Here is a 23,002-nt window from a genome sequence, read left to right as displayed (position 1 = left end):
GCTCTTCCACCTTCACTGATCCAGCTTCCAAGGTACATGTACTCCTTCACTTGTTCAAGTTTTTCTCCATCCACCTGTATTTTACAAACAGTTTCTGGTGTTTTTTCAATGATCATTACTTTAGTTTTCTTTGTGTTTAGCGACATTCCATAGTTTTTGCATTCGACATTCAGCTCATTCATCATGTCCTGTAGATCTTCTTGACAGTTACAGACTATAGCGGTGTCATCAGCGTATCTTATATTGGTGATGTTCTCTTTGCCAAGTTTTACTCCTTTCCCTCCTCTCTGACCTTTTTTCATAAGTGATTCACTGTGCATATTAAAGAGTACAGAGGACAAGATGCATCCTTGTCTTACACCCTTCTCCACTGGGAAGTCTCTTGGATTCTCCTTTCCTATTCTAACATTAGCCTTCTGCCTCCAGTATAAGTTGCCAATTATTCTTCGGTCAGAAACTGGTATTTTGAATTCTTCCATTGTTCTCATCAATGTTGTATGTTCAACTCTGTCGAAGGCCTTCGTGAAATCGATGAAGCAAATATACAGCTTCTTCTGTTGGTCTATCGATTTTTCACCAATGATTCTGAGTTGGCAGATTGCATCTCTTGTGCATTTTCCTTTGCGAAAACCCATTTGGCTATCCGAGAGCTGATGTTAAATTATGGGTTCTATTCTGTTCTTGATGATTTTCAGGAGTACTTTTGATGCATGAGATATCAAACTGATAGTCCTGTAATTGTTGCATTCTGTGGCTCTTCCGGTCTTTGGGATCGGAATGAACATTGATTTTAGGAAATCATTTGGAATATTTCCTGAGTTAATGAAGTGAATAAGTGAGTATGAGATAATGAAGTGAATACATGAGTATAAGATAATGAAGTGAATAAGTGAGTAGGCCTACAGCTACCCCACAACGCTGCTGCTAGATTGCTCACAGGTACTCAGAAGAGAGCTCATATCACCCCTGTTCTTGCCTCCCTTCATTGGCTCCCAATACGCTAGCGGCTATAGGATAGAATTCAAAGTTATTTTATTCATCTACAAAGCTCTTAATGTTAAGGCCCCCTTTTACCTAGCAGACCTCCTCACCCCCATACCAACGTCAGGGCCCTCAGATCTGCTGATAAGGGTCTCCTAACAACCCGTAAGTCCAACTTCAAGTTTGGGGGGGGGGGGGGGGGGGGGGCGTGCTTTTGCTGTCGCAGCCCCTGACCTCTGGAACAGCATCCCCACGTCCATCAAATTTGCCCCCTCCATCGAGTCCTTTACAAAACTCACCTATATTCCCTAGCCACTCACTCTGACTCTTGCCTTGTTTGTTTTGACGTGTTGTTCTGATTCATTGTTTGTCTGTTGGTTGTTTATTTTCTGTTTATTTATACTTTAGGAGTACTTTATTTTTTGCTACGTGACCCACTGTAAAGCACTTTGGTTGACAAGTGTCATGTTTAAATGTGCTATACAAATCCATTTTATTGATTGATTGATAGAATGAAGTGAATAAGTGAGTATGAGATAATTTACTGAATACCTCAGTATAAGATAATGAAGTGAATACGTGAGTATAAGACAATTGAGTGAATAAGTGAGTATGAGATATTGAAGTGAATAAGTGAGTATAAGATAATGAAGTGAATAAGTGAGTATAAGATTGTAAATGACCCTATATGTAGTGTCATGGGTTTGTGTGTGATATGGAACTTTTACGTTGAAAACCGCCAAACAGGAAGCAGCTACCTAGAGCGCGAGTCTAGTTTTACGGTTGACGTGATTCTAGAAAAGGAAAGAAAATATCTCTGTGAAATATCTCCGTGATTCATTTCTAATTTGGAATTGATTACAAGGTAACTGATGTGCACTTTCAATGGTTTAATATTTGGTTTGCACTCTGTTGTTTGTGTTTCTTGACAACTCTAAAGTTACTCCTTCGACACTGTTGATTGACAAGCTAAAATAGTCAATCAGTGAGCTGGATGCAATCCTACCTGGAGGGGAGAGAACAGATGGTGGAGGTAAACGGTAGTCCATTCTCTTCGGTTCAAATAACAAACTCAGCAAGACCGACGGCTTCTCAGTTACAGTGGGATTGTCACAAGGAAAGATGAAATTACATACATAGGTTCCATCCTAGAGGCAAATCTTTCCTGTGACAAAATGGCATCCAATGTAATAAAAAAAGTCAACCAACGAACTAGATTCTTGTACCGGATCTACTCTCTGGAAAACAAGAATACCCTGAAGACTCTGGCAGGAGCACTCATTCAAGGGTACTATGATTATGCTTGCACCTCATGGTACCAAAGCACCTCAAGGCGCTAAAAGCAAAATTACAAACATCACAAAAGAAACTGGTCAGACTACTGCTTGACCTTACTCCTAGAACCCACCTCACCCCTGCCCACTTTGACAACCTAGGATGGCTTAGAGTAGTAGACGACAGAGTACAGCAACTTGCAATGGGCCTGGTCTACAAGATACACTACACGACTAAGGTACCCATGTATATGTCAAAATACTTCCCAAAGGTCAGTGAATACCACGACCACAACACCGGGAGCTCCACAAATCATGTTAAACCCAGACAAGGGACTAAACACGTTTGGCAATTATGCCACATCAATGTGGAACGCCCTACCCACATCTGTAAAGGAATGTGAATCACTATACCCACTTTCAAAACCACTCTCAAAGAGCACCTAAGGGAGACTGCAATTCGAAACTGGCCCTTGTAAATGTCCTAACCCAACCCCCTCCAATGTACAGTTACCCCCCCCCACCCCACCTACCCAACTTCCTCCAATGTACAGTTACCCCCCCCCCCCACCCCACCCACCCAACCACCTCCAATGTACAGTTCCCCCCCCCCACCCCACCTACCTAACTTCCTCCAATGTACAGTTTCTTCCCCCTCAAATGTATATACTCTCTTTTTTAGACTCTTTTTATATCACAAACAGTACTGTATTTGTAGATCTGGTATGTCATAAATGTCTAGATGTAGCAGTACTGTCTATCTGTATGTCATGCATGTCATATATGTTATGATGAATTGAAAATGGGGGACCCTGATGTAAACAAGATGAAAGTCTCTTTGGTCTGCATCCCCTTAACACATTCTGCGCCATAAACGAGTTAACTCGTTATTGGCCGCCATGCGTTGAGCACCAGAAACGAGTTAACTCGTTTTTGGGATCGTTATTTCATTTATTCGCTATATCTATTCATAATTCATAGCTGCAGCCTCTGGTATCCTCTTCAGAGCCTGTCTGAGCTGGCAGACGGTCAACATTGCCCTCTACTGCCAGGCGGAGCTATTGCATCTCATTGAAAATGGGTTGGTGTGTTTTAGGAGGTGATCTGAGCCGGGCGGGCGTGGTTTAAATACTCGGGCGAACCAGTTCTATACAACGGTGGCATTGAGCAGTAACTCTGCCGCCCGTCATTGTGAACCGGTCGATAGTGTGGTGCGGACCTCCACGAGCATTATTTGGAATTGCGATCAGATATTTGGATTCTCTCTTTTGCATTACATCAGATACAAGGTAAGAAGATTATATATAAATTTGATCGTTGATCTGACATTTATTTCTACCACGATCACAGCTATATGTGTGTATGGCTGTTTACCGTTGGCTGCGGTGGGGGTGGGGGGGGGGAGCGCCCCGCTACGACGGTCATTTCATGTATGGACGAGGATGACAAAAATTACAATGTGATGACTGGATTACAGTAAAACGCCTTTTCTCGCCTTTTTCCTGGAATTACTGAAAAACACCCAAACCATACTCTATTCAAAACGGTATAAAACGGAAATGTACCGATGAAAAAACAATCTGTCTCGGGTAAGGGTGGGAATCACCAGTTTCATCACGATACGATACGATATCGATTCTTTGGACAACGATACGATATTTTCCAATATCACAAAGTCTGCCACGATACGATTTGATTCAGGTGCCTGCGATCGATATGAGACGATATTATATGCCCATTTAACACAATCAGTAACATTTAAATCAACAACAAAAAAAGGCAATGGAAATATCATGAAATTTTTATTTTTGATCTCTTCCAGACATTTAAATGAAAAACAATCTATTGTTTTGAATACAAATAGACCTCCTGTTCACTGTTTTTGGTTCGTTTTTCTTTTTTTTCCGATATTAATACCCTATCACAGCGCTGTATTTTGGCTGGAAAAGGCATATTGGGAGTCAGAAGGTGCAGTACCGGCCAGATCCTGTTAGTGGGGCTATCTCGAGAATGCAGTAAACCCCCCTCCTTCCCAGTCCCTAGTGGACCTCTGCTGCTCTCTCTATCAGCTTAGCTTAGTTAGCTCATGCTAACGCAACGTTAATTTCGGTATTTAACATAAAGGAATGGCGAGGTTGGAAAGCATGTTAGATGCATTTGACCCCTTGTGGGGAAAAAAAACAACAGGCACTTATTTCGGGGCAAAATAGGCGGACTCTGAAGCAATGTTGTCTAACGTCTACACACGCTGAGCTGCGCTGAGCTACTGTTGTTGTTGCAGCCAGCCGGGCGGATATGCTCATGAGGGGATTTTCAAAATAAGAGTATCGCAATATGAATCGATCTTATTACGTTGCATCGATCCTATTTGATAATTGATAATAGATCGATATATCGATCTGGATCGATGTATTGTCCCACCCCTAGTCTCAGGCATGTTGACTAGAAGCAACTCACTGAGACCCGACGGCGTTATTAGACCCATAGATATAATATAAGATATATTTAAGCACTCGCAAATGTCACAGTCTAAACCAGGGGTCAGCAACCTTTTTGATAATAATTTTTACATTATTACATCATTATTGTTATTGTTATTATTAACAATATTATTATGATGGTTGTATCAACCCTAAATCTGAGTTGGGGGGGGGGGGGGGATGCAATGCAGACAAACAGCTGCAAACAGTGCAACCATTTCACTCACATTTGCCCATTCATTTTTGGACACATCACACACCATTGGTGTGTGTACTGTACGCGTCAACACTTCAGGCAACCAACTTGCGTTCAGCGTTTCTCTGATTGGCCACGTGACCGTGGCAGAGTGAGAGAGCGGCAGAGCGGAAATAGGCTGCATTCTATTGCCATGCTCTGCGACAAACTCTAACCTTAACCAACTCCGAAAGAATGCCTAAACGTAACCCTAACCTTAACCAACTCCGAAAGAATGCATAAACTTAACCGGCGAAAGAAATATTGCCATGCTCTAAGACAAACTCTAACCTTAACCAACTCCGAAAGAATGCCTAAACTTAACCCTAACCTTAACCAACTCCGAAAGAATGCCTAAACTTAACCGGCGAAAGAAAGACGTTTATATAGAGAGGCGATAAATTAATTAAACGTAAAAAAAAAATGTAAGTGATTCAAACTTGTCACCAACTGGACCGCAGGCTCCACAGCAAGCTGGCGAACAAGTTGAGCTAACCACCGATGTTAAAACAGGGGGGATTGCGTGCGGCAACCTGCGCGCCGCTGCCGCTCTGCCGCTGCCGCTCTGCCGCTGCCGCCTGCCGCTGCGCTCTGCCACTCCGCTCTGGCGCTGCCGCTCCGCCGCGGGGGCGTGCAAGGCGCAAGATGGTTGCCTGAAGTAATGAAGCGTACTGTACGTGTGCTGTCATAGCTCCACCTACAGGCCTAATTGAGAACACCAAGAGAACACCAGGATGTGAATGGAGGGTGAATGTGAGGTATATCGTGTAAATACGTTTTGATTGATCGCAAGACTACACTGTAAAAAAATAACCACAAGTTACCACAACTTAAAAATATTGAGTTCAGTTACTGTGCATTAAGGTTTTCAGTTTTCAATCCATAATAAGTTAACAGAAAAATAAGTACACTATGTTTATTGTCATTGTTTTAAGAACACAAGTTGACTTGGTAATACTCACATTTTGAGTAAAAAAAAAAAGGCTTTTAACATGTGCAATGTTCAATGAAATAGAAAAATTTATTATAAAATTTGTTGATTAATCCCACTGGTCACAATGGTGACCGTAATAATGTTTTTGTTATAAGTGTTAGATCCTGATCAAACTGGCCAGTATCACGTCTTCGTCTGCTTGGCTCTCCATCCAATTCCTCTGCGTTGTGTCATTTTAATGGTCCTGACGTCTCAGATACTGGCAGATAAGATCCTTATCTCTCCCCGTTAGTACAATCCGCAAACCATAATAATTCTCCACCTCCGTAAGAATTCGACACTCCGACAACGTGAAATACCTTATGAGGAAAAGCGTTGTTTTATTGCTATAAACAGAAACCTCAGCTCAGATGTTAACAGATTGTATTGTCCTATTCTAATGATCTTTCGGTGTGTTCGTCTATCGTCCTTTTGTTATTCAGTCCAATAGTGGTCAGGCCTGTTCGTTAGCCAAGACCATCCTCGTGGTAGCCGAAGCTAATGATGATGTGGCATCCTCCCACCCCCCCTCCTCTCTGTGATGAGAGGAGAGAGTATCTTGGTCTCTTCCCTCTTAGTCTCAGTCAGATTTTTAGTCTGCCCTACCCGGAACCACTGTCAGCTTTATAGGATCTTCGTCATAACTATGATAGCCCACCCCTTTTCTGGTTGTCATGTGCCGCGTTGTCATGACAACTGCGTTAATAACCTTTCACACCATTAAACGTTTCATTCACTGTTGCATTAAAGAGGTCACCCCTCTCCCTCGCTCTGTACCGCTCCGTTATCTTGTTCTTACAAGGAATTCAAAACATTCTCTCGCTGGCAGTGTGCTTGTGAAACCTCTTCTTCTCCACCGTCAATATCATCCCGCGATGATAATGATATTACCCTCTTAAAGCGTCTCTTTATATCAGTTTTATAAACCAAATATACATTGAAAAAACCACCATTTTCTCTCAATCCCCCCTTGATTCTTATCACCCCTTCAGAATCATAAATCATTATTTGTTTTTTTAATTAATTATGCCAAAAATAGCATGTGGTTGAAGCAAACCAACCTCATCTCTCGTGCACAAGAAATGAAGACGGCCCACGGTCAACCCAGTGATCTTGCTGCCTGATGTCTGTTTGCGCCCCCCTTCGTGCACAAAGGGAACCGAAACCGACCACCAAAACCAACAACATCCAACGACTCATAACCATTGGAGCCCCCCTGTCTGCTCCCAATAATTATATCCTGTTGTTTTACTGTTCTCCCTCTTATCTACCTTCTATATATATATATATCCTTCTATACATATATCTTGAATCCTCCATTTATATCTCATCCTCCTAATCAATGAACACAGGACTTCTCGCTGTTGTCTCGTCTCTCGATCTCCTGATTGACTCTGAAAGGAAGTCCCTGTTTTGTCCATGATTCACTGCCCATGCGTTGTTTCAAAACGCTCTCTAAACAGCGTCTCCGCAGGGAAGCCCCCTCCGATGTCCGCCTCGTTCTCCCCTGGGCAACACCGCCTGCGACCGCTGGTCTCCGCCCCGTTGGCCGTCTCCGCCCCGTCGGTCATCTCCGCCCTGTCGGTCATCTTGGTTGAGGCTCATCTCCACCGCCGTCGGCCCTCTCCAGACTCTGAAAGCAGAAACACCACGCCGGCAGTTTTTCTGTACACTCGACCCTGTGTTTTCTATTAGTCTACCATGGCTTTGGGCCTGCAGCTCGTTCTCTATATATTTTTTCCTCTGCAAGCCCCTGCCATGGCCACGCCCTTTCAGACTGTTGGACGGTGTGAGTGTCCTACAGCCCATGGCGCTATTTGTTCTCTATTAGTCCCCCACCTTCTCAACACCCATATCTAATCCTACAGGGCTGTTCCCTGTTTTGTTGTCTTCCGGCGTGACACCAGCAGCTAAACGATACCCACTCCGCGCTCTATCTGTTCGTCCCACGGATGACCCCCAGCGCGCGCCAGTTATTTCTGGTGACGTGTCCCCTCAAGACTCTGCCTATTTATTAGGTGTGAGAAGGCTCCCCTGGAGATCGAACTCCCTCTTATTTCATAATTAAACTTATTTAATTAACCGCATCTCATCTCTCTGTGCAATTCTTATTTAACCGATTCAAAAATTAAACGATTTAATTAACCCGTATATCGATATTATTATTATGATAATAACATCCAACCGAGCATCGCTCTAACATACAACAGAGCAGGTTGGTTCCCTGCCCCTAACTCACATACGTACTCGTACTATCATCTAACATACAACAGAGCTGTCCGTTGCTCTATACCCTACGGGGCTGTCTACCGTCGCCCTGGAGCTGTCACGTCGCTCTATACCCTACGGGGCTGTCTACCGTCGCCCTGGAGCTGTCCCGTCGCTCTATACCCTACGGGGCTGTCTACCGTCGCCCTGGAGCTGTCCCGTCGCTCTATACCCTACGGGGCTGTCTGCCGTCGCCCTGGAGCTGTCACGTTGCTCTATACCCTACGGGGCTGTCTACCGTCGCCCTGGAGCTGTCACGTCGCTCTATATACCCTACGGGGCTGTCTACCGTCGCCCTGGAGCTGTCACGTCGCTCTATACCCTACAGGGCTGTCTACCGTCGCCCTGGAGCTGTCACGTCGCTCTATACCACACTTTGAGTTCCTTTACAAAGTTCTCACATACACCACCGTGTATACACACAAGCAGTTGGTAATTTTGAAAAAATTAAACTCCTTAATTAACTTAAACTCTAAATATTCCCCTATGGGTAATGGAAACTCCCCAGCACTACCCCCCCCCCTCCGCAATTAAACTCCTTAATTAAATTAAACTCTAAATATTCCCCTATGGGTAATGGAAACTCCCCAGCACTACCCCCCCTCCGCCACTAGGTGGCGACCTACTCCTCCTCCATTTGCCTGTATTATCCCACTGCCCCCCTAGATGGCGGCCAAACTCAGTCTAGAGGATTGTAGCTGACGTGTCACTTCCTGGTTCCAAACCCCTCGTGGCTCTGCGGCCATTTTGTCTGCTAAATTTTTTCCCCCTTTTTTTTTTTTTTTTCATCGTCCCTTTAATGCCTCAAACATTCTCTTGCTACCGACCACACCTGTAACGTTTGTTCACTGCTCCCTTCACGTCACAGTCCTGCTTCCCGCTTTCTGCGTTTTGAACAGTAATCAAACTAAATACGATGTTGCCCCTTTAATTGAATGAACATCTCCCCTTTGCCTCGCTTCCCATCTCCTATACAGTGGCTTCTGTGCTCTGTAGATAAGACTCTCGATTTTCAAAAACAAAAACCGGTGCCGCTCTGCTGTTATTCAAACACACTATTACAGCTGGCATTCTCTGTGTCAAACTAATTACGTTTACGGATACACTATTGTTCGTTTTCTTATTGGCTTGTGAAGTTGTTGAGACTCACTTTATCTTTTCACCGTCAGTTGTTCTGGTCCATGGCGCTGTTTATCTCTCCGGCCCAGTCTCTTCCTTTCAAGCAACTTCAAAGCAAGCAATAATCCGGGTCCAAACAGCATCAACTGTTAGATCCTGATCAAACTGGCCAGTATCACGTCTTCGTCTGCTTGGCTCTCCATCCAATTCCTCTGCGTTGTGTCATTTTAATGGTCCTGACGTCTCAGATACTGGCAGATAAGATCCTTATCTCTCCCCGTTAGTACAATCCGCAAACCATAATAATTCTCCACCTCCGTAAGAATTCGACACTCCGACAACGTGAAATACCTTATGAGGAAAAGCGTTGTTTTATTGCTATAAACAGAAACCTCAGCTCAGATGTTAACAGATTGTATTGTCCTTGAAGAGTCTATTCTAATGATCTTTCGGTGTGTTCGTCTATCGTCCTTTTGTTATTCAGTCCAATAGTGGTCAGGCCTGTTCGTTAGCCAAGACCATCCTCGTGGTAGCCGAAGCTAATGATGATGTGGCATCCTTCCCCCCCCCCCCCTCCTCTCTGTGATGAGAGGAGAGAGTATCTTGGTCTCTTCCCTCTTAGTCTCAGTCAGATTTTTAGTCTGCCCTACCCGGAACCACTGTCAGCTTTATAGGATCTTCGTCATAACTATGATAGCCCACCCCTTTTCTGGTTGTCATGTGCCGCGTTGTCATGACAACTGCGTTAATAACCTTTCACACCATTAAACGTTTCATTCACTGTTGCATTAAAGAGGTCACCCCTCTCCCTCGCTCTGTACCGCTCCGTTATCTTGTTCTTACAAGGAATTCAAAACATTCTCTCGCTGGCAGTGTGCTTGTGAAACCTCTTCTTCTCCACCGTCAATATCATCCCGCGATGATAATGATATTACCCTCTTAAAGCGTCTCTTTATATCAGTTTTATAAACCAAATATACATTGAAAAAACCACCATTTTCTCTCAATCCCCCCTTGATTCTTATCACCCCTTCAGAATCATAAATCATTATTTGTTTTTTTAATTAATTATGCCAAAAATAGCATGTGGTTGAAGCAAACCAACCTCATCTCTCGTGCACAAGAAATGAAGACGGCCCACGGTCAACCCAGTGATCTTGCTGCCTGATGTCTGTTTGCGCCCCCCTTCGTGCACAAAGGGAATCGAAACCGACCACCAAAACCAACAACATCCAACGACTCATAACCATTGGAGCCCCCCTGTCTGCTCCCAATAATTATATCCTGTTTTACTGTTCTCCCTCTTATCTACCTTCTATATATATATATATCCTTCTATACATATATCTTGAATCCTCCATTTATATCTCATCCTCCTAATCAATGAACACAGGACTTCTCGCTGTTGTCTCGTCTCTCGATCTCCTGATTGACTCTGAAAGGAAGTCCCTGTTTTGTCCATGATTCACCGCCCATGCGTTGTTTCAAAACGCTCTCTAAACAGCGTCTCCGCAGGGAAGCCCCCTCCGATGTCCGCCTCGTTCTCCCCTGGGCAACACCGCCTGCGACCGCTGGTCTCCGCCCCGTTGGCCGTCTCCGCCCCGTCGGTCATCTCTGCCCTGTCGGTCATCTTGGTTGAGGCTCATCTCCACCGCCGTCGGCCCTCTCCAGACTCTGAAAGCAGAAACACCACGCCGGCAGTTTTTCTGTACACTCGACCCTGTGTTTTCTATTAGTCTACCATGGCTTTGGGCCTGCAGCTCGTTCTCTATATATTTTTTCCTCTGCAAGCCCCTGCCATGGCCACGCCCTTTCAGACTGTTGGACGGTGTGAGTGTCCTACAGCCCATGGCGCTATTTGTTCTCTATTAGTCCCCCACCTTCTCAACACCCATATCTAATCCTACAGGGCTGTTCCCTGTTTTGTTGTCTTCCGGCGTGACACCAGCAGCTAAACGATACCCACTCCGCGCTCTATCTGTTCGTCCCACGGATGACCCCCAGCGCACGCCAGTTCTTTCTGGTGACGTGTCCCCTCAAGACTCTGCCTATTTATTAGGTGTGAGAAGGCTCCCCTGGAGATCGAACTCCCTCTTATTTCATAATTAAACTTATTTAATTAACCGCATCTCATCTCTCTGTGCAATTCTTATTTAACCGATTCAAAAATTAAACTATTTAATTAACCCGTATATCGATATTATTATTATGATAATAACATCCAACCGAGCATCGCTCTAACATACAACAGAGCAGGTTGGTTCCCTGCCCCTAACTCACATACGTACTCGTACTATCATCTAACATACAACAGAGCTGTCCGTTGCTCTATACCCTACGGGGCTGTCTACCGTCGCCCTGGAGCTGTCACGTCGCTCTATACCCTACGGGGCTGTCTACCGTCGCCCTGGAGCTGTCCCGTCGCTCTATACCCTACGGGGCTGTCTACCGTCGCCCTGGAGCTGTCCCGTCGCTCTATACCCTACGGGGCTGTCTACCGTCGCCCTGGAGCTGTCACGTCGCTCTATACCCTACGGGGCTGTCTACCGTCGCCCTGGAGCTGTCACGTCGCTCTATATACCCTACGGGGCTGTCTACCGTCGCCCTGGAGCTGTCACATCGCTCTATACCCTACGGGGCTGTCTACCGTCGCCCTGGAGCTGTCACGTCACTCTATACCACACTTTGAGTTCCTTTACAAAGTTCTCACATACACCACCGTGTATACACACAAGCAGTTGGTAATTTTGAAAAAATTAAACTCCTTAATTAACTTAAACTCTAAATATTCCCCTATGGGTAATGGAAACTCCCCAGCACTACCCCCCCCTCCGCAATTAAACTCCTTAATTAAATTAAACTCTAAATATTCCCCTATGGGTAATGGAAACTCCCCAGCACTACCCCCCTCTCCGCCACTAGGTGGCGACCTACTCCTCCTCCATTTGCCTGTATTATCCCACTGCCCCCCTAGATGGCGGCCAAACTCAGTCTAGAGGATTGTAGCTGACGTGTCACTTCCTGGTTCCAAACCCCTCGTGGCTCTGCGGCCATTTTGTCTGCTAAATTTGTTTCCCCTTTTTTTTTTTTTTTTTTACCGTCCCTTTAATGCCTCAAACATTCTCTTGCTACCGACCACACCTGTAACGTTTGTTCACTGCTCCCTTCACGTCACAGTCCCGCTTCCCGCTTTCTGCGTTTTGAACAGTAATCAAACTAAATACGATGTTGCCCCTTTAATTGAATGAACATCTCCCCTTTGCCTCGCTTCCCATCTCCTATACAGTGGCTTCTGTGCTCTGTAGATAAGACTCTCGATTTTCAAAAACAAAAACCGGTGCCGCTCTGCTGTTATTCAAACACACTATTACAGCTGGCATTCTCTGTGTCAAACTAATTACGTTTACGGATACACTATTGTTCGTTTTCTTATTGGCTTGTGAAGTTGTTGAGACTCACTTTATCTTTTCACCATCAGTTGTTCTGGTCCATGGCGCTGTTTATCTCTCCGGCCCAGTCTCTTCCTTTCAAGCAACTTCAAAGCAAGCAATAATCCAGGTCCAAACAGCATCAACTGTTAGATCCTGATCAAACTGGCCAGTATCACGTCTTCGTCTGCTTGGCTCTCCATCCAATTCCTCTGAGTTGTGTCATTTTAATGGTCCTGACGTCTCAGATTATGGCAGATAAGATCCTTATCTCTCCCCGTTAGTACAATCCGCAAACCATAATAATTCTCCACCTCCGTAAGAATTCGACACTCCGACAACGTGAAATACCTTATGAGGAAAAGCGTTGTTTTATTGCTATAAACAGAAACCTCAGCTCAGATGTTAACAGATTGTATTGTCCTTGAAGAGTCTATTCTAATGATCTTTCGGTGTGTTCGTCTATCGTCCTTTTGTTATTCAGTCCAATAGTGGTCAGGCCTGTTCGTTAGCCAAGACCATCCTCGTGGTAGCCGAAGCTAATGATGATGTGGCATCCTTCCCCCCCCCCCCCCCTCCTCTCTGTGATGAGAGGAGAGAGTATCTTGGTCTCTTCCCTCTTAGTCTCAGTCAGATTTTTAGTCTGCCCTACCCGGAACCACTGTCAGCTTTATAGGATCTTCGTCATAACTATGATAGTCCACCCCTTTTCTGGTTGTCATGTGCCGCGTTGTCATGACAACTGCGTTAATAACCTTTCACACCATTAAACGTTTCATTCACTGTTGCATTAAAGAGGTCACCCCTCTCCCTCGCTCTGTACCGCTCCGTTATCTTGTTCTTACAAGGAATTCAAAACATTCTCTCGCTGGCAGTGTGCTTGTGAAACCTCTCCTTCTCCACCGTCAATATCATCCCCTGATGATAATGATATTACCCTCTTAAAGCGTCTTTTTATATCAGTTTTATAAACCAAATATACATTGAAAAAACCACCATTTTCTCTCATAAGGCTCTGCAAATGTTACTGAATGATGTAGCAATGTATTTCCAGCTAAATTGAAATAATAATCAAATAAAGGGTCTCAATTAAATATGTGGTAGTAAAAAGAACCTGTGGGAGGATTTCAACAAGATAAATGCGACAACAGTGCAAAATATTTCACTATAATATTTCAAAGCAAAAAAATTATAATAATAAATAAAAAATTATAATATATATATATATTTTTTATTATTATTTTTTATGCTGCCCCCTGTGCTTATGAAAATGCCCCTGCCCGTGCCTAGGGTTGCCTACCCCTGGTCTAAACTATATCCATTGAATAAAGACCTGGCGATGAATGGTGTATCAGCGCCCCCTGGTGCTGGCGGTCAATGTGTTAACAATTGTGTGTATTGAGCTGTACTGTATTGTACCCATTCTGCAATCTGTTAATAAAATTTTCAATCAATCAATCAATCAAAACTCTTGTGAAGAGTACGTTATTTTCCTTGCTAGCCTTGGTCATTGCATCCAGAGTACCAGCATGTTAAGAGTTTTGTTTGCTTATAGATTAGATAGACTTTCCATGTGGTTTATGGTTAAGTCCCCTGTTGGAGAGAGAGGACAAGGTACAGGATGTCAAATTGTCCTATATGTAGTAATATGGGCTGTTTATTTTGTATTAAAGGGGACATGTCTTGCTATTCCTTTCACTATTTGGGCAACTTTACACAATTCCTGTGAGTCTATGGAACACATCTGTAAAGTATTTTTCAAAGAAATTCATTGTTTTGTACTCATTTTTCCACTTCAAGGTTTCAAGCTGTATTGGGCTGGGCTCCGCCCATAAGCGCTTTGAGTGACATTCATCCCACGGGACAATGCATTGGTAACTTGTTTCAAATGACAATATATACCCCTGTGAATATTATTGCACGGATTGGCATACAGGCGCGCGCATGGGAGCGTGCGCAATGATATTTTGACAATGATATGCGAGTGGAGAAGCTCCTGCCCCACGCACGGTCGGGAGGTTGTGTGTAAATGCTCCGTGTCCCTCTCTCTATCTCTCTCTCCCTCTATCTCTCTATCTCTCTCTCCCTCTATCTCTCTCTCTCCCTCTCTCTCGCTCGCTCATTCTCTGCTGTCTCTGTCGGTACCCGCGCACGTCAACCCGTTTGAGGAAGTGTCGATATTTCCACTCGCTCTGCTGTTGAGCGAATGGTTGCGCTACAACCATAGAGGGGGCGTTACTGCAGATCAGCTCCTTGCTAGGTAGGATAGCGAGTCAAATCAGAATGGCTTAGTTCACTGAGGGAGGATATTGTCTCAACCGAATTGGAGCAATCCGCCAAAATGAGAATTAGAGACACAGACCCCATTGATACAAACCCTCATTGCTAGAAAACAATGCTAAACACTGGAAAAGGCTATTTATAAGACAGGGGACCTTTAATTTGATGTATTTGGCTATGTCACTGTTATTGGAAGACATTTGTGTCAAGTGTCATGTTAACTTTATTGAACATTGTGAATGTGGCATATCTCTGAGTATTTTTCTTTGTCTTTTCACTTCAGTTCTTACGTTGTGAATTAAAAAATAAACTTCATGAAACACCAGTTAAAGAGTCCATCCATCGCTCTCCCAGGGACGCTACAAAGATAATGAAGTGAATAAGTGAGTATAAGATAATTAAGTGAGTCTGAGATATTGAAGTGAATAAGTGAGTATAAGATAATGAAGTGAATAAGTGAGTATAAGATAATGAAGTGAATAAGTGAGTATAAGATAATGAAGTGAATAAATGAGTATGAGATAATGGAGTTAATGAAGTGAATAAGTGAGTATGAGATAATGGAGTGAATAAGTGAGTATGAGATAATGGAGTTAATGAAGTGAATAAATTGGTATAAGATAATGAAGTTAATGAAGTGAATAGGTGAGTATGATATAATGAAGTGAATAAATGAGTATGAGATAATGGAGTGAATAAGTGAGTATAATATAATGAAGTGAATAAGTGAGTAAGATAATAAAGTGAATATGTGAGTATAAGATAATGGAGTGAATAAGTGAGTAGGATATATTAAAGTGAATAAGTAAGTATAAGATAATGAAGATAAGTGAGTATAAGATAATGAAGTGAATAAGTGAGAATAAGATAATGAAGTGAATAAGTGAGTATAAGATAATGAAGTGAATAAATGAGTATGAGATAATGGAGTTAATGAAGTGAATAAGTTAATATAAGACTTATATTAAGTAAGACTGGGGGCAGCGGTGGCCTAAAGGTTAGAGAAGCGGGTTTGTGACCGGAAGGTCGCCGGTTCGATCCCCGGGACCGGCAGGAACACCAACCGCTGAAGTGCCCTTGAGCAAGACACTTAACCCCCAACTGCTCCAGTGGGGTTGCTCAGTGGCCAATGGTGTCGACTGTGGTTGTACTGGGCAGCTCCCAGGTGTGAATGGAACTGTGTGAATGTGAAGCAGGGCGTTCCTGAAAAAGAGCATAATGTGCTCAGCGAACCTACCCTGGGTAAATAAAGGTTAAACAAAATAAACAAAGATAATGAAATGAATAAGTGAGTATGAGATAATGGAGTGAATAAGTGAGTAAGATATAATGGAGTTAATGAAGTGAATACATTTGTATAAGATAATGAAGTTAATGAAGTGAATAGGTGAGAATGAAGTGAATAAGTGAGTATGAGTTAATGAAGTGAATACGTGAGTATAAGATAATGAAGTGAATATGTGAGTATAAGATAATGAAGTGAATATGTGAGTATAAGATAATGGAGTGAAGGGCGGCTGGGTAGCGCAGCGGACTAAGTGCCTGCCTACCACCGCAGAGACACTGGTATCGAATCCAGCTGTCAGCGGTACCTCCGGCTTGGCCGGTCGTCCATACTAACCAATTGGCAGTGTTAGCGGGTGGGAAGCCGGCGGGGTGTGTATCCTGGTCGTTGTAAACAGCGACTCCTACAAGTCGGTCGGGGCGCCTGCTCAGCGTGGGAGGGAACTGGGGGAAGTAGTGTGAGCCTCCCACGCGTTACGCTCCCCCAGTGAGAGTCCTCGCTGTCAGGTGAAAAGAAGCGGCTGGCTGACTCCACATGTATCGGAGGGGACATGTGATAGTATCTATCAACCCTCCCTAGACCGGCAAGTGGGGGGAAAATGCGCACAACGACTAAATTGGGATGGGAGAAAAATACAGAAAAAGGAGGAGAAAAAGTAGAAAAAAAAGATAATGAATAAGTGAAGTAAGTGAGTATGGGATAATGAAGTTAAGGAAGTGAATAAGTGAGTATGATATAATGAAGTGAATATCTGAGTATAATATAATGAAGTTAATTAAGTGATTGAAGTGAATAAGTGAGTATAGGATATTGAAGTGAATAAGTGAGTATAATATAATGAAGCGAATAAGTGAGTATAATATAATGAAGTGAATATGTGAGAATAAGATAATGGAGTGAATAAGTGAGTAGGAGATATTAAAGTAAATAAGTGAGTATAAGATAATGAAGTGAATAAGCGAGTATAAGATAATGAAGTGAAGAAGTGAGTATAAGTGAGTATAAGATAATGAAGTGAATAAGTGAGTATAAGATAATGGAGTGAATAAGTGAGTATGTGATATATGCATGCTGCCTCTTCAATGCTAAAAAAGCTAGACAGTGTGTACCATTCTTCTCTGCGCTTCATCACTAGTGCCAAAGGGCTTACTCAGTCACCATTGTGTGCTTTACCAAATGGAAGGATGGACCTCTCTGCGTACGGAGGAAATCCCACATGTTTGTTTTTATATATAAGGCCATCCTAGGGAAGCTTCCCCTATATCTTTCCAATCTAATTAGCTTTGCCTCTAGCAGCTACCATACCAGGTCCACAAGATGGCTACCTTAAAGAAAAAACGAGAATACACACTGAACTAGGAAGAACAGCTTTTTCAAGCTTCGCACCTTGGGCATGGAATGGGCTACAGGACCATATCCACTTAGATACCCTGGGCCCAATGTTCCCTCTAATAATTTTTTGGTCTGAGCAAACACTCAAACCTCCTGAGCAGACATCAGCTACTACTGAGCAACATACGTCACCTGCCGATTAACCGGTTAGTTGATAAGCGGCGGTTTGTAAAAAATCTGAGAATCTTAATTTCCCTTAATGTCTAACATAAAAATATATACATTTTGCTGATACACAGAGAAATAATACAAAAAGGCATATATATTCCTTAATCAAATATTTATTTGACCATTGATTGACGATACAGAGCATAGTCCTTACTTTGGCGGCGGCGGTGTGAGTCGTGTCACTAACTTTTGTCTTTTTAGGAGGCTGACTAGTAATTATTTTATTAAGTGAATTATAATGCGACTTCAAGGGTGACCATATTGTGATTTATTTTTAAAGATGACACTCTGCCTTCAGCCTCAAGATACTTAATCAAAGTTTACTCAAAGATGCCTTATCATTATAATATATTTAAAGTATACCTCCTCTGTATGGATATAAAATTATTGTTTATATTATTTTATATAACAAAATAATATCTCTCTATAACCAAAGTTACTCAACATGCTGTATTATGCCTAAAGTAATCTATCTGACAAATCTCAAGAAAATAACTAAATCAACCTATGACAAAATAATATATATTTTCAAGTCTTACTGGACAAAATAAATAACAAGAAAAATATGATGTAATGTTCTAAATAATACCTCTTCTGTATTAGAAAATCCAGCTTTAAAAAATATATCTTTATCTTTTCAATGTAATGTAAATTATAAAACAGTAACCTCACAAAGATACTAATTTAAAAGTGCACTATGCAGTTTCAGATTTGTTGCAATTAGTGTACTAAACTAATTTATTACACACATAATCCTTATGATTGTATCATAAGCATCTTATCAAACCAAAACATAATTTTGAGGCACATTATTTTCTTTCTCTCTCTGTATAGCTGCATTCTTCAATCAATTTGGTCAACTTTGCCATCAAACTCTTGCCTCGCACTGCTTTGGTTGTAATGTTTTGCTGTGTCCATGTGAGCTTTGAGATCGCCAGCACCTTTATTAGACACATAAACATATGGTCAAGCTTTGCATGCGGCGCTTCCAATTAGTCTCGACCGGGATGATAAATTGGAAATTTTCTCTGCAGTTCATCTGTAATGTACATTTTCGCGTTTGCATTGTGAGGAGCCAGCAATGCTGGTCGGATCTGTCCACTTCCTCATCTGTTGTGTGTGTCTGTGTGAGTGTGCAGTAGCGCTGCCCACAAAGCACTGAAAGCGGGGCTTCTCTTGGTAACGTCACACGCAACAGGTTACCGTTAGGGATGTCCAGATCACATTTTTTTGCTCCCGATCCGATCCCGATCATGTGATTTTGAGTATCTACCGATACCGATCTTTCCCGATCCGATCAAAAAAATTAAATATATAAATAAAAATAATATATATATATATATAATATATTTATTTTTTATCCCAATTTCTCACATTACATTCACCCTGAATGTTAATGTTATCCAGGTGAAAAGTTAACTTCAGCGAGGCATTGAAATCCTTGACATAAATCATTTGATGTATAATTAAATCAAAGGAAATGTGTTTGGGTCTGAGAGTGTGGCTGGTCTGCCGTTCTGCAGCTGGATACTATTGGTTTGTTTTGGCAAAATTCTTCTGCTCTGTTTGACAATAAATAAATGAATGATGATATGCAATTTAAAACCAAAACTAAGGCCTCAGTATGAGTTTAAGACGTGAACATGGTCATGTTTGTTGAATAAAAAAAGAAAGAAAAAAAAAAGAAAAAAAAAATCATTTTTCACGGGCGCACCTTAGGGGGAACATTGCCTGGGCCCTATTCCCCGTACCTGGTTCAACTAAGTCGATCAAAAGTCCCATTAGCCAGTGTAGGAAAGCCCCTGTTAATAAGATGACTTTGTTCTGTAATAGCCCTTTAATATGTTGTTGTTGACAGGAAAGGGTAATTGATTTATGCCAGTGTAATTGTTCATCGTGATGTGCTCCATAAATCAAATCAAATCAAATTTATTTATAGGGCCCGACAACACACGTTAATGTCCCCATGGGCCGTACAGGTCTTCTTTAAACAAGTCAAGAAGACAACATAACAATAAGTCAAGAACAGAACAAGAACACCATAGGGTCCAAACATTTTTTAGATGAATGCAAATAAATGAAAGAATGCAAGCACTCCCAGACATACCCCACGCGAAGGTAAGGAAAAACTCACTAAAACCTAACAATAGGGAAAAAAAAGCTCCACAGGCAATGTGGAGGAGAGAAACCTTAGAAGGGCCGTTCAAGGGGGGATCTCCCTTCTTAGATGTCGGTGATAGTAGTGTTGCAGACGGACAGTTGGTAAGCATGCACTCATGTGTGTGGTGAAACACAGATGAGTGCATGCAATAGCAACTGTACATTTTGAAAAATTAAAGATAGAGCTAATAGCGATAGCAACTGAACATTTTGAAAGATTAAAGATAGAGTTGATAGCGGATCTATTTGAGGCACAGGGGCGGCGCAAGAGGGTCACGTCCTCCCCGTCTTAGTCACGGGACATTCAACACTCCGGTCGTTGCTCAGGGACAGCCGGAGACAGGGGGAAGGGGGGTGGCGCAGAGAGGGTCGCGAACTCCCCGACATCATCGCGGGACATCCGGCACTCCGGTCACCACTACGAGACCTCCGAAGACAGGGGGGCACGCAGAGGGGGTCGCAATCTCCCGGCCTTCGTCACGGGACGTCCAACACTCCGGTCAACACTCCAGGACAGCAAGTCATAGGAAGACAGGGAGACGGGACAGGCGTTAGACAGCTCATGAGATTGTAGTAGGCGGACATAGCAATAGATACAAGTGGTAGGCATATATGTGAATGGAGTAGATATATGAAGTAAGCGTATTATGTGAATAGAATAGAAGTACTTAACCCAGCAATGAAACCGCGTTGACTGTTAATCTGTTAACAGTCTGTTAATCAGTTGACAGGACCACGGACAGACGGCGGTGAATAACTGATCCAATGCCTCGGAGGTGCATGTAGAGCAGTCACTACAAGCTTGGCCAAGACCCCGAGGCATCCATCACCTTGGTCAGCGCCAGGAGACGGGTACTCAGAGAGAAGGGGGAGGGAGGGGGGGGGGGGGGGGGGGGGGAGAGGGGGGGGGGGGGGGGGAAGAGTTAGAGAGTTCCCATGTTTGTGGTGCTGCAAAGGAGCAGACATGTAGTCAATGATGTCGGTAAAAGCCTTATTTAGGGGATCTAGAGTTTTATTGGAATGAATGTTAAAATCACCAACAATTAAAATGTTATCTGAGCGCATAACAAGCTCAGAGATGAAAGTTGAAAATTCATCTAGGAAGAGGGTGTAAGGGCCTGGGGGGCGGTATAGGACAGCCATTACAAAGGATGCAGTGGAGGTAGGAATCAGACCGCCACACTTTCTGTTGGGTGGAGAGGGATGCAACAGGAGCACCTCAAACGAGGAAAACTTACAGTTTGCGTCGGATGTAAAGTTGTGCTTAGAGTCATAAATTAGAGCAACTCCGCCTCCTTTCTTGGAGGTGCGTGCGATGTGGGAGCTACTAAAATTAGGGGGTGAGGCCTCGTTTAAGGGCAGAAAATCATTAGGTTTAAGCCATGTCTCAGTGAGGCCAAATAGGTCGAGACTATGGTCTGTTATCAGTTCATTTACCAAAAGAGCTTTGGTTGGCAGAGAGCGGATGTTGATAAGGCCAACCTTCACACTCTCTGTATACTTAGCAGCGCGGTTTTCAGCCATGTGGGTAGGTTTAATCGCAATTAAGTTGGCATGGTTTATCGCACAAGGACGAGCTGGGTAAAGCGGAGCGTAACGGGATATTCTAGTTTTGATTGGGTATACAGGTTTAGGGGTAGAGATAGAAAGAGAGGAGTGGGGAGCCTGGTGGAGGAGGGACCGAGCAAGAAAGGTATAAGGATTGGCAGGGTCCATCAGTTTAGCATGACTAGCAGGCTCGCTAAGAGCCTGCACCCTGGCATGCTTGTGGGGTGGCTGTCAGCCCGAAGCTATAATCTTGTCTATATTGCGAGATAAGAGAGAGGCGCCTTGCATGTTAGGATGCACGCCGTCCTTTCTCAGCAAGCCAGGGCGCCCCCAGAAAGAGGACCAATTATCCACGAACCCTAAGCCCTGTTCTTTACAGTATTTTTCCAGCCATCGGTGTAGAGAAGCTGTCCTACTCACGAACTCATCATCATGCCGGTTTACAGGCAGGGGGCCAGAGAAGATTACTCGATGCCGACTCATCTTTCTGGCGAGGTCAGAAAGCCTAACTATGTTGATCTTTGTGACCTCAGAGACTTTCATCCTACAGTCATTATTTCCGACGTGTATAACAATATGGTCGAATTTATCTTCAGTGGGTGTGATACGTGGGTTACCTTTTGCCTTGACTATGCTATTCGCCAGAAATCTCAGGTTGGCTTCAATGTCGGTAGCTCTGGCTCCCCCATAACATTTGATCTCGGCTGGCTTGTCTAGCAAAATATGCCGGGTGATGGAGTCCAGCTACTGTAGTGTCGCATTCTGGTCTGCTGATAAGGTTACTGGCCTTTTAAGAGTTTTTTCTAACCTCGCACAAGTTTGGTCTCAGTTCAGCTGTCTGACGGTACGCAGCAGTTACTTCTGTCCCTTTCGGGAAAGTGTGCGTCAATGACAGACATAAGTACAGTATTTAGTTCCTGCCTAATTCATTCATTCATTCAGCTTACTCTACACTTATGTTCACATTGATCCATTTCTGTCGATGTTGTTTCTCTCTGCTATTGAGATGCTGTTTGCTATGCTATGTTGGTTAGCTTAGTTGTATGTTAGCTAGCTATAAATATAACTCACTCATTACTGTTAGTGAATTGAATGTATCTTTACACTTGGTTTACAGTCTGCCTACTTATATTGTTTGCATGTACTGCACATAGGCGGCGGGTATATAAGGCCAGGCTAGGCTATGCCTACCCAAAATATTATGCTGGGAATTTTGAAATGTATAATGTGTGCAGGCTGCTGGCTATTGTGTGTGTCTTGTGCTGCAGCCCGCTGGCCGAGGTGTCAACGACGAAGGTGTCAATCGGTGGCAGCGTTTAACATTCCAGGTACAGGCAGTAACCAATCACGCATAGGCTCAGGTTAAATAATGTAGCCAATCACATGATCATCCTGATCCTGCAGGAAGAGT

Source organism: Notolepis coatsorum, assembly GCF_963971535.1.
Source record: "Notolepis coatsorum genome assembly, chromosome: 13".
Taxonomy (NCBI): domain Eukaryota; kingdom Metazoa; phylum Chordata; class Actinopteri; order Aulopiformes; family Paralepididae; genus Notolepis; species Notolepis coatsorum.
This window is presented reverse-complemented; position numbering follows the sequence as displayed.